Below are 17,385 nucleotides of genomic sequence, written 5' to 3'. Positions count from 1 at the left end.
AGAATTAATGTAGGTGTAACTGAACGGAAACAAAAAAAAACATTAACTTCGGCTGCACCGAAGCTGATATATCCTTCACAGGTGCATTTCTTTTAGTAACTATGTGTTCAGTTTATATGGAAGCTATACGCTATAGTAATCCGATCTGAGAAATTTTTTTGGAGATTATATTGTTATTTTAGCAGTAATCCATGCCAAATATCGTGAAGATACCAAGTCAAATGCGAAAGTTTTCCATACAAGCCCTTAATTCCGATCGTTCGGTTTGTATGGGAGCTATATGCTATAGTTAACCGATCTGAACAATTTTTTCGGAGATTACATTGTTATTTTAAAAAATAATCTGTACGAAATTTCGTGAATATGTCTTGTCAAATGGAAAAGTTTTCCATACAAGAACTTTTTTCCGATCATTCAGTTTGTATGGCAGCTATATGTTATAGTGGTCCGATATCGGCAGTTCCGACAAATGAGCAGCTCCTTGAAGAGAAAATGACGTTTACAAAATTTCAAAATGATATCTTAAAAACTGAGGGACTAGTTCGTATATATACAGACACACAGACGGACATAGCTAAATCGACTCAGCTCAACATACTGATCATTTATATATATACTTTATAGGGTATCCGACGCTTCCTTCTGGGTGTTACAAACTTCGTGACAAACTTAATATACCCTGTTCAGGGTATAAAAACGTCAGATAACAGGATTCTCCAAAATGTATTGCAACATGTTGCTACAGAATATAATAGTTTTTTTCGCCTAAGGGTTATACATATCACCTAAAATAAACGTAATAACTAAGCACGACATAAAGATACAAAACCCTAAATTGGCACAAAAATTTTTAAAAAGTGGGCGTAGCCCCATCTTCCAATATGTTTAATGTACATGTCTCTTAAACCACTTAAGCCACAACAACCAAACTCGCTTGCGCAAATATTATAGGAACTCCTACCGACAGTGTGAAAATAGGTGAAATAACGGTACTGTTAAAGACTACTCAAAGCGCGAAAAATGAATACCTCAATACGGCAGAGACATGAAATGTTACCCCGAAAAGTATGACGAGGTTTTATTGGAGCCCGGGACAAAATTTGATGACGGGCGTGGCACCAGCCACTTTTCATTCTTTTCTCTCGAGTATACAAAACAGGAAGAAATTAATATAACGGGATAAAACTTTGCACGTATAATGCTTTTAGAGTATGCCACCACAAGGTCAAAAATTGTCAAAATTCAACGGGGGTATTGTTTTTTTCAACAATATTATTTCTGTCCATAATATATTATATATACTCGTATTAGGTTTACTACCTGAACAGGGTATATTAAGTTTGCCAGGAAGTTTTTCACACCCAGAAGAAAATGTCGGAAACACTACAAAATATGTACATACTAAGTGATCAGCATTATGAGCTGCGTCGATGTACTATCTGTGAGTTTGTTCCTCAGTTTTTGAGATATCAATCTGATACTTGGCACATGACCTTTTTTTACCAGGAAGTTACTCATTTCTCGGAGTCGATATCGAATCATAATAGCATAAAGCTGCGAAGCTGAACGATCGGAATACAATTCTTGTTTGGAAAACGATTTCATTTGATGAGATATCTTCAAGAAATAGGACATGGATTATTATCCAAGGCATTGGTGCAATTTCTGAAGAAATTCCAATAGCATACAGTTGCAATACAAACCAATCAAAATAAAGTTCTTGTAAGGAATCTCTTGTAATTGTTAAGGGTATTAAAGCCGAAGTAAAGGCTTTTTATGGTTAAATATTTTTTTTGTGAAAGTTTTACACAATATTTTTGGAATGTTATACTTTAATGAAAATACTATTGGTTTTAAAAAAGAGATTTTAGTTTTATCGTCACAAAAAAATCATTAAAATATGCCGTTTTTCTTAATTTAACCTAAACTTAGCTTAAGTGCAATACCTTAAATGTGTAGTCGGCAGGCCCAAAAATAATGCTCTAAGTTTAGTCTATTATATCTGGTTTGTGCGATTTGGGGATTGCAGGGGACCTTGACTGGCATGTTTGCTATGAAGACTTCAATTTTACACCGTTCAAAAAATTTTTGACTTTCAATTGCTGCAGTCAAATAAGCTTTGGCTGTATAAAAGCTCAAGCTTTTTGTGGTTTACTCTCAATCAAGTTAGGTTGGACCACAGTCGCTACCGAATAGCCCCATGTCAGTCTTGGAATTGATCGATGTATTTAATCTCTACTTGGTAACTAATAACTAAATTTTATGCTTTTGCATGTTGCCAATCAATAGAAAACGATTTGTATTTAATATATTTAAAGCAAAGGTCCAAGCGCTTAACATAAAAACTGTTATGTTTCACCAACATTTCATAAAAAAGGAAGAATCTAGTATTCAGTGCTTTTGCTGCACGGGTTTTGCGCGTTTCTTAAAGTAGCCAATTTGGCCTTGAGCATTAAATTTGCTAGAAAATTATTAACCCAACAGATACAGAAATATGAAAACAACACAAAAAATATCCTTATGTTCTTAAAAATTGTGTCATTTTTATCCTCGTTGGGTAGTAAAAAAGCTTCTTAATTTATTTGCAAAGGACCTTTTGTTTACTTGCTCATCACTTGTAGCAGTGAGGCACTTGTTTTGCACTGCCGGTCAGTCGCTCGTTAAGCTCATTAGCTTTAGTAGATTTTTTTTAAATTAGCTCATCGTCAAGCAGGTTTTGGGCTTTCACTGCCGTGAGAATGATGTCAGGCCTGGCACATAATGTACTTCCGGTACATACATAAATATGAGAACAAACATTTACTTACTGACGCATACGTTGACATAGTCATAAAATATGTATAATTGAGTCTTATTGTAATGAAGCGCTTAAAAGGGTCAGCACGCAAGCAAAATACGATGAAGACTGAGCTTAGCTCGGGCTGAGATTGATTCAGCTTGCTGCCATGCGCTGACCAAGCAAAGCAGCTTATTGTTTTTACACCCGAAACATGTGACAGTGGGTAAAATAAGTTGTTGTAATATATCAAGTAAAATTTGAGATATCTTGTGTTGGTTATACTTGAGCTATGGGATCTTTGGAGAGGTTATCATCACAGTTATTGCCACGCCCATAAAATGACATTAATCCAAAATGCACATTCACTTACGACTCCTCAATCAATATCCATATTCGCTTTGGAAGTCACAGGAAGGTTTCGAAATGTGTGACCTCGAGATGTATTAGGTTCATAACTTCTAGCCCACTGGATGGTAGCCTTGCAATTCACAATTGTATGTTATATTGTGGAAATGTGTGTAATCAGGTGACAGGCGCGCTCATTTTCCATACATCCGATATGAACTAAACAAATCCAAAAGAAGTAACCTAAATTAAGTTTTTAAGCCCTCGAAAATCTTGTGGTGGCAGAAAGCAGTCAATCCACTGCTCTGGATCTTGGCGATTAGGCTATCACCCGAAAGCCTTAACTGCTGACAACGTTGTTCTTATAGTAAAAGGAAAGTTTCTAAGTGCCATTTACGAACAAACTTAAGGCTACCTCAGCGTGATATCGAACTGTGTGAATAGAAGCAGTTCCGCCGTCAACTCATGTTAAACTGAAACAGTTTGATTTTCCAGGAGATATAAAATCTCAGAATTCCCTTAACTTATTTGGAGACTGACCACCTGTTGATGAAGGAAAATACCTGTGGCTTGTCTTTGTTAAAAAAGCTTCCATGAATCGAATCGAAGAGAGAGTAAATAATACAGCTGTGGAGAAACTATAGAGAAGATGTGGGGATTCCCATCATAGATAGTTTTTCGGCTCTATGAAACCCTAGTCATAATGTTCGCATGTTTGGAGTGAACCGTGAACATATTCAAATAGCAGCTCTCATGGGCTTATGTGGTGCACAAAAACATTAAATGCCATTATACATGTACATGGATATTGCCGGCAGATGCATTGCTGCGAATATTGCTCTAAGGCTCAGCGCAGTTGAGTACTTGGTTGGGGCCAAACAGTTTAAATTTCTCTTCTTCTTAAATTGCATAGCTGAAAACTTGGACCGCTGATTAGCAGCGGCTACTCCTGGTGGTCTGTTCGCAGTGACCTTTTTCTTGGATGTTTCGAAAGTTGGAGGAGGATGCTTCTGTAAGGAGCCCTACGTCACGTTAGCTCTAGGCCATCGCATCACTGTGGTGTAGTGATTTTCCGCTACAAATGACTGCTATGAATGTAGCAATACATTTACTGCTAGGAAGTGAAGCGGTAGAGCGGCATACTGGTGCTAAGCTCCCAAACAGTGTGTTCAAATTTAGATGTTAGAAGAGTTCATCCTCACTAAAAATCAAAATCATCAAGTTATTTCCATATCAGACTCGTTTGAGTGCCTAGTCATAGTCGAATTGCTGGAAACTGCAACGGCGATGCGCTTACAAGAGGCAATCATTATCGTTGCATTCTAGCACTGGATCTTTGGTCGTGTGTGCTTTTAGCAGAATTTGTACAATGATCAGCTTCTGTGCGACTGCGAGATCCTTCTGACCTAAAGTAGAACGTAGGAGATCTACTAAACTATTTGGTCTTATCAAAATTCAAGTTGCGGACCATCGTCTGATGTCTAAGTTCTAAGGTGAGGTCGAAAGGTGGCATAGAAACATTTTCCTCCATTGTCCAGATTTTTTAAGACTGAGGTTGACACTTCTCAATAGTCGGAGCTTTGACGAACCAGGAGACATATCCGCCTCAATGAATTTAAATATGAATTGAAATAAAACGTCAATCACTCGAAAAGTGTTGCCCGCTTTCTGTTCAGATAGTTCACCAGAATATTAAGATCTTCGCTGCGTCCGAACCTAGCACTGCCCTACTTGCTATTTAATTAGTTTCCCTATCTCATCTGTCTTTCGCGCATTCTCTTTCAAGTCGTTTCATGTTTAAAGAGTTAACACGCGCTTAGCCTGTTTTCCGCCACAACTTTGCCAGCAGGTGTTAATGAGTGGAAGTTGCACCTCTAATTTGCCAGCAGCGAAGTTACAATGTAACTAACACCTGTTTTCTCAGCGCAAATAATACAAAATTATATGAAAATTTATAATGGGGAAGCAAATGAAAAGCAGAATTCAGAAAAAGAAACAAAAAATTAAAATAAATATTTGCGCTGCCAATGCCGGATAAAAGTGAAAGCAGCACGCTTAGCGGATACACAAGCCAGCCCATGGAAATGCAAGCCACTTTGTTGTAAGATTTCCCTTTTAACTCTCGCACTAACAATAACAACACCATAACAAAGGCAATGATAACAGCTGCAGCGTATTAAAATAGCAAAAACAACAATAAATGAGATGAGACAAATACTTCTACGTGACGCGTTGCGAACGCAAATACCGCACGCAACACCATCCGCTGCCCCACCGTGGCATAATTTTAGGTAACAGGATATGCGCGCTTAGTTGTGGCGGGAAGGCTCGCTTTTTTTGCCTGTGAGTTTTTGTTGGTAATAGTACTTTGGTTTCGCAGCACAACGCGCGATCATTAGTATGCCGCATGTGTTGTTGCAGGCATTTATTATTACGCGTGTTGATTCGCCGACGTCGCATCGGTATGCGTTACACGCGACCATTTGATGCCACATGCAAATACCGACGCTAACGTAAATATACAATAAGCGCCTATATATTATAGGACATAAATACATATAGTTGCACTGCTTAAAGGGGATAGGCGTGAATATCTTTACTTTATTTGCCGATTTAATTTTGCCCATTTAAACCGGTGGATATTGTGCAATCAAGTTGAGTAGGTATTTTAAGACATTTGATATAGAGGGTGTTTTTCGAAAATTATTGTGTGAAGTTACGCATATTTTGGCAACATAAGGATCAATATAGAGAAAATATGGAACACTTTTCTATGAAACATAAAAAAAAACTTTCACTTGCTAATCTTTTCATACGCCCTTTTAAATAATAATATATGTAGTATTAAAGCTACTTCGATGTTGAACATTTTGCTCTAACCAGGTTCATAATAATTTAAGGATGATAAAGGTTAATGTTTAGCTTGAGATCTTAGTACTGAAATTGTTAGTTGAAAGAAGAACTAAAATTCATATTTGAGAATTTGAGGGCGGGTGGGTTATCAGTTTGAACTATCACAAAATTAATAATTAATTATAAGGTACTTTATTTTTATTTTCACTTTCGGCCGTATCCATGGATGAAACCTAAAAAAAATTCTCAACTAGCAGACATTGTTCATACAATGACCTACATATGACAAAAATGCAAAAATTTACCAACTGATGGCTTTAAAAAAAAGTTGTATTTTATCAAAAGTTTGAACGTTCTTGGCTTGCCAATTTCAATTTTTCCAACTGTAATAAAAAATATAAAAAAAACATTTACGTAGGCTGCGTTGAAACTAGAATACCATTCACAAATATAAAAGGGTCTGGTTGTGAATGATAACAAGATCAAATATCTCCAAACAGTCGTCGCACTCGGGAATTGGTTCTCACGTCACTTTTGACAGTTTTAACTTCGAAGTCGTAGATGATATCGCCTATTTTGGAATCAGTATATACACCAACAAAAACGTCAGCCTCGAAATCCAACGCAGAATAACTCTTTCCAACAGTTGCTACTTCGGACTGAGTAGGCAATAGAGAAGTAAAGTCCTCTCTCGACGAACAAAAACCAAACTTTATAAGTCACTCATAATTCGCGTCCTGCTATATGGTGAAGAGGCTTGGACGATGACAACAACTGATGAAGATGATGAAGAAAGGTTCTGAAAGATTTATGGTCCTTTGCGTGTTGGCCACGGCGAATATCGCATTCGATGGAACGATGAGCTGTATGAGATATACGACGACATTAACATAGTTCAGCGAATTAAACGACAGCGGCTCCGATAACTAGGTCATGTCTTCCAAATGTATGAAAACACTCCAGTTCTCAGAGTATTCGACGCAGTACCCGCCGGGGAAGCAGAGGAAGAGGAATAACTCTACTCCGTACATATTTGCTTTTTTATTTATTATTATAAATATTAAAAAAAAAGTAAGTTGAAGTTTTATTAGATAAACGAAAATACTTTTTTCACCACCCAATATTTTACTTTTACGGATTTGTTGAATAATTATCAATGAATTAATGTTTCGGTAGATTTAGCGTTTCAAAACCGAGGAGTATAACATTTTCGGATCTAGTTTTGTTTAAGCGGTCTCCCTTACATAAGAGGTGTGTTTCAAAAATAACAGCAATTTTAAAATTAAATTTCAAAAATTTTTTATTGTGTTGATATACAAGCCCCTGACATACGATAAAATTTTCATTAATTTGCTTACTCTATCTCTAGCAACGTTAGAAGCGTTTTGATGAGCTTGGCGATTTTCTGTTGTTAAAGGAAATAATCCATGAATTTTTTTATGAATTCTTGGCCAAAAACAACACTGTAACCATGCACCAGCCTCCATTTTCGTAAGACATGGCTGCATATGACTTTTACGTATTTCCAAAATTCAAGAGAACCAAAATTTAAAGAGAACCCTAAAGTACCGTAGTTTTACAAGAAAGATGAAAATCGGTGGAAGAGCTAAAGATTATCCCGATAATCGAGTTAGAGAAGAATTTCGAGGATTGGAAGCAGCGCTGGCATAAGTGCTTGATGACGAATTTTAAGGCAAAAACATTAATGTTGACAAATGAACAAATATTTTTTTCAAAAGCGATATTTTTGAGCACACCCTGTGTCTCTCAACAAGTACTTTTTTAGAATTTTCAGTGAAATAAAAAACCAGTGCAAAAAAAGTGTTGCATGAAAAATTGTTAAGAAAGCCGCGAATCAATAACGAGGTGTAATCTCTCAATAAACAAAATCAGTGTGCTTAAAATAAATGTACAACACTATTAAAATCAGGTGACATTTCTGACTAAGAAGAACCTTTGTAATCCTTTAATGAATAATTTTTTTTTGATAAACCGAAATTCCTGATATTACTGAACACACTTTTTTTTATGAAGTAACATATGCCACCAAGCTCAACATAAAGTGAAATGCGAACAAGAAAAAAACATAAAAATTTTAAATTTTTTAGTAAAAAAAAAAGGATTTGGAATAAGAAAATTTATATTTTTGTCTTGGGATTCAACAAAAATTTTCTAAGCCAACCAGATTACTATCAAATATATGGCGAAAGAGTTTTACAATTATTTAACCGGGATAATCTAACTAACATGACTTTAATATTACGTTCACCTTGTTCTGTTATAAAGCTGACATCAATGAATCATAAACATATAAAATGAATGAGGACTCGACACACGCCCTTACAAAACTATATTTAACAACTAAGTTCTTGCTACACGTGACTAATAAACATCAAAACGCGCCGAAAATTATGCCGCTGCCTACTTTCCATTCACATGCTCTTATAACTAAAACGCCTTGCTTTATCTACCACCAAGGAAAATAATATATAAAAATATGTATACAACTTAAAGCATAACAGAAAAGTTTATTAAGCTTAATTTGTACAACTTTTCTCCCTGCCCTCTGTAAACAGACGTAAATATTCATTAATAAAATTTTATTAGCAACTTCCTGTCAATGTCAACAACATAAAAAAGTTTTTTCTTTACCACGAGAGTGGTAATTTAATAGTGGGAGAGTAATATAAAAACTAACAAGAATTAAGAAAACGCGGAAATGCGCTGAATAGCTGAGCAAAAGTCGTACAATAGTCCCATTAAGTCAATGAAACGGGCTAAAAGCTATTTGTGCACCGCTAAAGCTCTGTAGCTATGGTGAATGTGGTGAAAGCTTTGCTGGTGGCCACTCTCGAAGAGCATGTCGGCGTGTTTGTAAATGTTTTTAGTAAATGAGCATTGCATGCAGGTACTTGACGTATGAGTAACATTTGGAGGAACATTTTTTTGTTTAATGTTTAGTTGTAGATGTTGAATTTGCTGATAGCACTATTGTTAATAAACATTTACCGCGCATAGAAAAATATTATTATAATTAAATTGTTTGTTTAATTTTTGGTTACTGTTATGTATTTGTTATCACACGCATTTATTTTACACTAATTTTCTTTCTTTATAATAAAAAGTAATTTAATTGAAAGGGTCACGGAAGGCATTCTCTGACCGACCAATCAAAGTCAGGGTCTTTTATTTGTTTAGGGTTTTTTAGCTTTGGCGCACCCGAAGATAACGTTTTTTCTTGTTTTTTTTAATATAAATATTGCAACCCACAGGTTAAGTGGGAAAAGAACAACTCAAAGAAATTATTTAATTGGGACCACGGCGCATGAGCAACATTTTAGAGAATACATTTATTTTCTACTTAATTATTTAAAAATGACATCCTTTTCATATTCATTTTGCATCAACTTTAGGGTTGATCATAAAATGTACACAACCCGCCATCTCAAAATTACTTTCTACAGCTTTCAACGTAAACTTTTTGCTGATAAAAGGCGATGACTAGTAAAGCTCTCTGGGGAATTCAATACTTATTATGAGAATTTGAAAAAAATTAAATTTCGTGGTGGAAAAGCTTATAGTGGCAAATAATTTATGAATTCAACGGAAATATGGTAGTTACGATGTTGTGAAATTGTGAGTGTAAGGAAAGAAATAAATTAACTAATAACTCAATTTACTGCATACTCATATACATTCTGACAAAAAATTACCCGGAAATTGTAAATAAAAATATTTTGGTAGATCGATGTTCGCAGGATCTAGCATGTCCAAAAAAAACTATTTACGATACTCTTTTTGAAAAAAAAACAACCTTTATCCGGACGAGTCCAGCAAGAACTCGTTTCATACCCAAAATCATTCGAACGGACTCGCGAGAGATGTCGAGTTGTCTTAGCATCTGTCTAATAGCCTTGACAGACGGCAGCGTTAATCCGGATTAACTGCGCACTTAATCAGATCCAAATTTGTAGGTGACAGACGGCAGCTATGCGAGTTTGAAACTCTCATAAACAGCTCATTGTCCTTTTTGTAATATTTTCAATGAAAATTGAAAGAAGATAAACATTACGGTTGTTAGCCGACCAATTTTTACCAAACCATTTTTTTTTTTACAAAAACATATCAACACATTATTTTTAAAACTGCATCATAACATAGAAGTTTTATTGATATTATTTTGAGAATTTGATAAACAGTTGTCAGGGTTGCTTGTATTTCATTCACAATAGATGAAAATTGGCCATTTTTAACAATGTTGCCAACGAAAATCTCACAAACTCCCTAAAATTTTGAGAATAATTTTTGGATTCAGCAACGGAGTTAGCTGTGGTAACTCCTGAATTAATCCCGAAAAAAGCAACTAATCTGGTTTAACGCTGCCGTCTGTCAATGCTATAACACAGGTCCGACGATTTTCACGCACCGAAGCATATTTCGCGCTCATATTGAGCCAGCGTAATTAAAGACTTAACAAAATACATATTTTTGAAATATAAATTACCCGGGGAATTTAATTACAGTTTCCGGGTGCTTCTTTGTTACAATGTATTATGGAATAATTTTGAATAGACGAAGATTCAAAATTACATGTTCAATGAGTAATTATGTTATTGGTTGCTCTTTTATTGGCAAACTGATTTATTGTTACAATTTCTTTAGTAAAAAATGCGCATGAGAGTAGCTCAACATATTGTCATTTATATATAAAGACATGACAACCTGGTTAATAAATACCTATTCATCACATTTTCAATGATATTAAAATGGAGAAAAAATTCGATAATCATAAAATCCTTTTTGCAAGGATCTTAATTAATACCCAAAACAAGTAAATGATGAGTAAATATAGAAACAAATTATACTCTATTGAAAAAAAAATTTATATGATAACTTAAAATTTCAAACTTCGAAAGTGTAGGCATTAATTCTTACTCTTACTTAAGACCCAGTCACTCCATTATTATTATTATTTTTTTTGATCTACGCAGTGAAAATATCTCTTTTTTTATTATAACGGGTGATCCAAGTAGAGGTGCGTGTCGTGTTAAGCTGTCATGTTATTTCTCTTTAGCATTGTTTCGCATTACATCATGGAAAGACTTACGCCTGAACAACGTTTACAAATCCTTAAATTTTATTACGAAAATTCACGTTCTCTAAAGGATGTGCTTCGCTCAACTTATGGTCAACATAATTGACCCACTAAGCGTACTATTCGCAACACCATCACACATCTTGAGATCCAGCATTGGATAATATGCTACCATCGAGAGTCAATTCGGCGCCGTTCGCAGCAACACGGACTGACATATGGAATAAGATCAAGAAGATTGAAGATAGTGATGACCCCCCTTTGGGACAAAGAGCACTATGAAGAGATTCGAAAGCTGCTATTTCATACAGAAAAAAACAACGGCTTGGTGTGTTTTGTGGGCTGGTTGAATCACCGGTCCATAGTTCTTCAAAAATAATGTCGGTGAGAACGTAACCGTCGATGGCAATGCCTGAACTTCAAGCTAGTGATCTCGGCGACATTTGGTTTCAACAAGACGGCGCTAATTCCCATACATCACGTTTTGGGAGGGTCGATTGACCATCAAGATCGATCACAATGTCAGACCTTTTCCTGTGAGAATATGTAAAATCTAAAGTCTATGGCGACATTTCCGACATCACTCGTGCCATTTGCTAGTCGAAATGCTCGAACGAGTCATCGAAAATCGGACGGGGTCAATATTTGAAAGAGATAATCTTCAATTACAAATAATGCTTTTTCGAATGAATGAACCAATTAAATTTGAAGTTTCTGAATTTTTTCAATGAAAAAAAAGTAAGTAACAGCAAAATGGATGACCCTTTGGTGTGAAAAAAACAATAATAATCAAAATGGTGGACTTAAAATATGGTTTTCTGAAAGTTATTGAGGAAATAAAGCTGTTAACCCATGATTTTGTTCACATGATTCCCATTGCGCCTTATCAGCTATTCTTTACAGAACGATACACAACCTTGGCAAAAGAATTGACTGTCCCTGAGCCAAAAGTACAGTTAAAAGTCAAAATTCAGTTGGCTTATACATATTATATATGAAATTAACAGCCAGGTGCTATAAAATTTTCTCTTCGTTTTAAAGTTACTCTTTCACCTTATAATGGTTGCAAAGAAAACTAACAAAATCAATTTATCGAATCGTAAGTCGCAAGATTAGGCTCCTCTTTAAGTTCTCTACAACGCTATTGAGTTTTTTTTAACAACCTCTGGGCAAGCAGCAAATTGTTAGTTTTTGCACTTGAAACATAAGCAATATTGTTCCTGATCTATCTTTGTGATTAAAAGTTTTAATAAAAAAGCCTCCTAACGATTCGTTTTATAGGTAAACTTACTTGAGCTGAAAATTCATAGATATTTAAAAATTTTAGATTTTGAACAGATTATTCGGTAACCCAAGATCCTGAAATCCCCATCAGCGAAATATCTTATAACAGCAGCTTCACTTCATGACTTAACTACTATCATTGAAGTATTTATGTGACAATACCTAAGCATCTGCTTTAAGGAATCGATAAATATCGCATAAGCAATTTCCATAATAAATACTACTATCTTGGCGCAACTTCTCTTCTAGCATACTTGCCTTGTCAGCGATTGCGCTTTGGCTGTCAGGAGCACACCTGCAAGCCAAGGCAAAGAAAGTTCATTGCCTGCAACCAAAATAATAAAATTTAGCAGCTAAGTACGAATGCGCCGGCGAATATAAGTAAAATGGCAATACACGAAAGGTTAGAGAGAAAAAACAGCAACTTGCAATAACAAAAAAGCAACCCAACCAAATCAACAATAACACCGAAGCAGGCGAAGGACAATAAAATTTGTGCAAGTGTGTGTGTATGAGTGCAGGTGACAGCAACAACGGTTAGTCGAAATGTAAACAACAATTGCAGCCGGCAAAGAGAAGCAAAACACTTTTTTTTAGTATATGTGGGAGAGAATGAGCGGGAGAGCGCTCATAAAATTATAAAATGGATTGAGTAACTGAAAGAAAACGGTATTAAATAGGCACTGCAACACCGATAACGATAAAGGAAAGTAAACAGAAGCAAATAAAAATACCCACACCAAAGCTGGAGGGACAACAGCGCGCATGTGTGTGTGTGCGTTTTTGTATAGGTGTGTGCGATTATGGCGCAAGATATCAACAAGGTGCTGAAGCTAAACTACCAGCCGAAAGGATATAAAATCAGCCGAAGGCACATTCGCTTTGACAATTATGCGGCGAATTGACATACGCGGCGAATTCGATGTTCGTGTACAATGAATATGCTTTTGCGCTGGTAATTGGGCGTTCAGTTGACTTTCTGTACGCGTAGCGCAAACAACTGCAACATCTGCCTGCGGAACGCTAAGCGGCGCTTTTGCAGAGTACACGCGTGCGTGGATTGTTGTTGCATAAACAAGAGGCATTTTTGAATTACACAAGCCTTGAAGAGTGTGGCTTTTTGAAAATCTGAAGAATTTTCGTAAAATCTTTCAAATATTTGTTGTGGATTTTCAGTGAAATAAAAAAAACAGTGAATAATATTAATTAAAAGTGGTGAATAACGAGACGTAAAACTGGCAGGCGCTTTCATGTGCACATCACAAAAACCGCTAAAACTTAATATGTTGAATGAATAATTGTTGAGCCAAGAGTCAATAACGTCAAGGTGTCATCACTCAATTAACAAAAATCAGTGCGCTTAAAAATATGTACAACACTCTCAAAATCAGCTGACATTCCTGACTAATGCGCTGTGCAACCCTTCAATCATCAAAAAAATCACATTGATTGTTTTTGTAATTTAATTACAAACATTTACTAGCCTGCAAGTGAATTCCAGGTAGTGAATCACGCAACGCACACACAGAAAGGATTTGTGTTTTAGTTTTACCCCAATACTAACGGTAGTATCCCCTTCATTCGCATACCACCTCAAGAGTGCGTGCAACAAACACCTCCACCCTCCGAATGCAGGGCACATTTGCATGTGTTTGTGCAGCAACAAAATTGCCTCGCTTGAAATTGTTGTTGTTGGTTGTGAGAAGGAAGCGTATAAATTGCAAACGGTTATATAAAAATTATTGCGCATAAAAATTGTGCTAAAAAGCACCGGTGCAACGGTGCATTGCAAGGCAGTGTCGCACGAAATAACATATTTGTCTGCTGAGAGTGTGCATGTGGCAAGTAATTGTTCGTTAGAAATAATGTATAAATAATTTGTAAGTGATGAATTTATGTGCAATTATTAAGTGATTTTGCCTATATGTATATGTGAACCAATAAGCTACAATGCAAACAAATTTGGAACCGTTAATGCAATATTAGCCCTAGACGTGCTTTGTTAGTCGATTTGACTGACAATCATCGTGTTTTGCAAACAGAAGCAAAAAAAAAACGATGCCCAACAAGAGTTAATCAAGTAAGATAGTAAGGTCTAAGTTCGGGTTAAACCAAACATTTTATACTCTTCGAGAAATTCTTTCAGGAAAATATGGAAGTTGGGGGTTGTCTTGACCCGATTTTATCTATTTTTGCTAGTAAGACATACTATTAAGATGCCAGATACTAAGAAAATGTTTCCTGGGCTTCATTAAGGTACCTCACATACAATCAGTTATATGAAGTAAAGTCAGCCGGATGTTCGAAAATTCAGATATTAGTCATATGGGGGCTGGGGCTCAAGTTTTCGTCCAATTTTTTATGTTTTACGCACAAAGGTTATGAATTTTCATTGAGATAACTCAAATATTGGTCTATATATGAGGTAAGTCACCGGAAGTTCGAAAATCTTTATAAGAGGTATATGGGTCTCAAGGAAGTATTGATCCGATTCAAACCGTTTTTGATTTTGTCTGAATTTCAATTGTATATCTCATACATTGACCCATATTTTTGGTCAAAAGTCAACAATATGTAGGTAGTCAACAATCCCGGTATTTGAGAAACAATTTTGCTTGGATTTGGGAACTTTTTGGTCATAAGGTGGCATACTATAGAGGAATTATTAGTGCGAAATTTTATTCCGTTATTATAATTACTGTTTGATTCGTGTACTGGAAAGTGAAAGAATCAATTGGAATTTAAAATTGTTATATGGTAAGTAGGCGTGGTTTTAGTCCGATTTCGCCCATTTTCGCAATGTGACATAATAATATGAGAAGAAAGCCATGAACTAAATTTTGTCAAATTCGGTGGCGCGAGTCCAGAGATAGGGGATTTTACTTAAAATTGGACGTCCAATTTTTACCCAGGCTCCCATAAAGCTTTATCATGCCATGTTTTTAACAGTACCATTATATGGAGAGTGGACGGGATTGTCATATATACATTTAAATGTGTTGGTTGGGGTGCAATTGCAGCTTTGATGGCCTAGGAAATATATTCATTAAACCTTTTAGAAAACGGGGCCGCGCCCACTTTTTAAAAATTTTTGGCGTACAGTTGCCCCTTGCTACTGGGTATGGACATTTTTTATCAATATACCTATCTTTATTGAAGTTATCACGGACAGCCGGATGGACGGACAGACAGACAATCGCAAGTATTTCAACTCATGTCGTCATCGTCTGATCATTTTTATATATATACATATATATCTATCTCCATTAGTGTTAGGTGATACATACTACTGTTAAGTGAAACAACTATTATACTCTTTAGCAACATGTTACAAGAGCATAGAAATAAATAACATAAATTATTCAGTTATACTTTTATATAATCTACTTGTTTGCTTTCGAAAATATATATGTACATACATATGTTTAAATTCAAAATTTTAACTTCATAATCCTGTTTGGTAATTTTAGTTTTTGAGATATGTTTACTAAAAGCTTGTGGTTCAATATAATGTGGCTTTTAAAATGTGCCAAAGTTTTAAGTGAAATAATTATGAAATATAAAATTATTTAAGCCTAAGACATTCATTATCTTTTTCCATAGAAGGACCTGAGTTTGAGCATACAGTTTGTATGACAGCTATATGCTATATTGATCCGATCTATTTAAGTATATGCAATTTCACCGAAAGCTATATCCTTATGTTGGATTATGATTGATGCCGAATGTCCTATAGATATTTCTTCAAATTCAAAAGCCTTCCATACAAGTACTGAATTTTGACCAGTCATTTTGTATCGCAGCTATAAACTTTGATTGTCTGATGTGAGCAATTTCTGCTCAAATTGAACCAGTTTGTATGGCAACTACATATATACTATAGTGGTTTGATATAAGCGGTTCCGAAAATGGGTCGCTTCTTGAAGAGAAAAGGTACTGTGCAAAATTGCAGAATGATATCTTATAAATTAAGGTACTAATTTATGTATATTGATACAGGCTGTGGGACTAACAGACAGACATGGCAAAACGAAATCAGCTCTTCACACTGATCAGTTACATAAATACTTTACAGAGTCTGCTTCAAACAGACGATTTTACGAACTTCATGGACAATTTGATATCCCCTTTTCGTGGTGAAAAAAAAGCAGTAAGGCTGATATGGACAATTTTTTGGTAGTTTCAAGCTTAAAATTTCTATTTTATATACATATTATGTCAAAGTTAGTCAATATAGTCGAAGTATGTGCTTTATATTTGAACATCAAAAGTTAGTTTCCATAAAGTTGAGGTTTCAGCACTATTTTACTGGAACCATTCAGCCTTAATAGGTGGGGTACTACATACATTGTCTTTTATATTTCGTGATTCTATAATCAAATGTTCATTCAAATATTGAATATGTGCTGGTTCCACTAATGGCTACGCTTGTCTTAATTTCGCGATGGGTCACATGATGATCTTGTAATATTAGTTTGCGTACAGTATCAATAGTTTATAGAACAGCTACTGATTTTTGATGACCTTCACGATCAATATCAAATGTGTGAATTAACTTCATCGACTCATCATTGCTGATTGAAACCACATCAAAAATTGTAAATAACAATCGCGAGTTTAAATTCTATTTTTTGGCCGATATGAATATTTTAAGTTACTCTTAACAACACAAAAACCGCGGGAATATCAAAATACAAAAAAAAGCCAAATTTTAAGATAAAATTGTGAGTTGCTAGATATCATACGCACCATTTTCCTGCACTGTTCGGTCCTGCAACCTAAGATATTCGAAGGTATCTTTTACGTAAAAAAATCTATTACTTTTTAGTTAAAACTTCTAGTGTGGTATTCTAAATTATAACATTATTAAATATTTTTATAATATTTTTAAATTAAAAAAATGCGATAAAGTTAAAATTCACAGCGAAAAACATCGTAAGTCATATTTGAATAAAAGTACCCACTCTATGGGTTTTTTAAGTTGTTGTTCGTACTTGCGATAGTGGTATTTTGTACTCATCAAGTATGC

General features: G+C 35.2%; 1 protein-coding gene across 2 annotated transcripts in view; it reads left to right on the top strand.

Annotated features, from left to right (window-relative positions):
• The window catches only part of LOC120775972 (frequenin-1-like), a 191,772-nt gene that overhangs the window by 30,729 nt on the left and 143,658 nt on the right, over nt 1-17,385 (top strand). The window lies entirely within an intron of this gene.

Source organism: Bactrocera tryoni, chromosome 4 (genome assembly GCF_016617805.1).
Source record: "Bactrocera tryoni isolate S06 chromosome 4, CSIRO_BtryS06_freeze2, whole genome shotgun sequence".
NCBI lineage: Eukaryota > Metazoa > Arthropoda > Insecta > Diptera > Tephritidae > Bactrocera > Bactrocera tryoni.
Note: the sequence above shows the minus strand (reverse complement) of the source record. Positions and strands in the feature narration are given on the sequence as shown.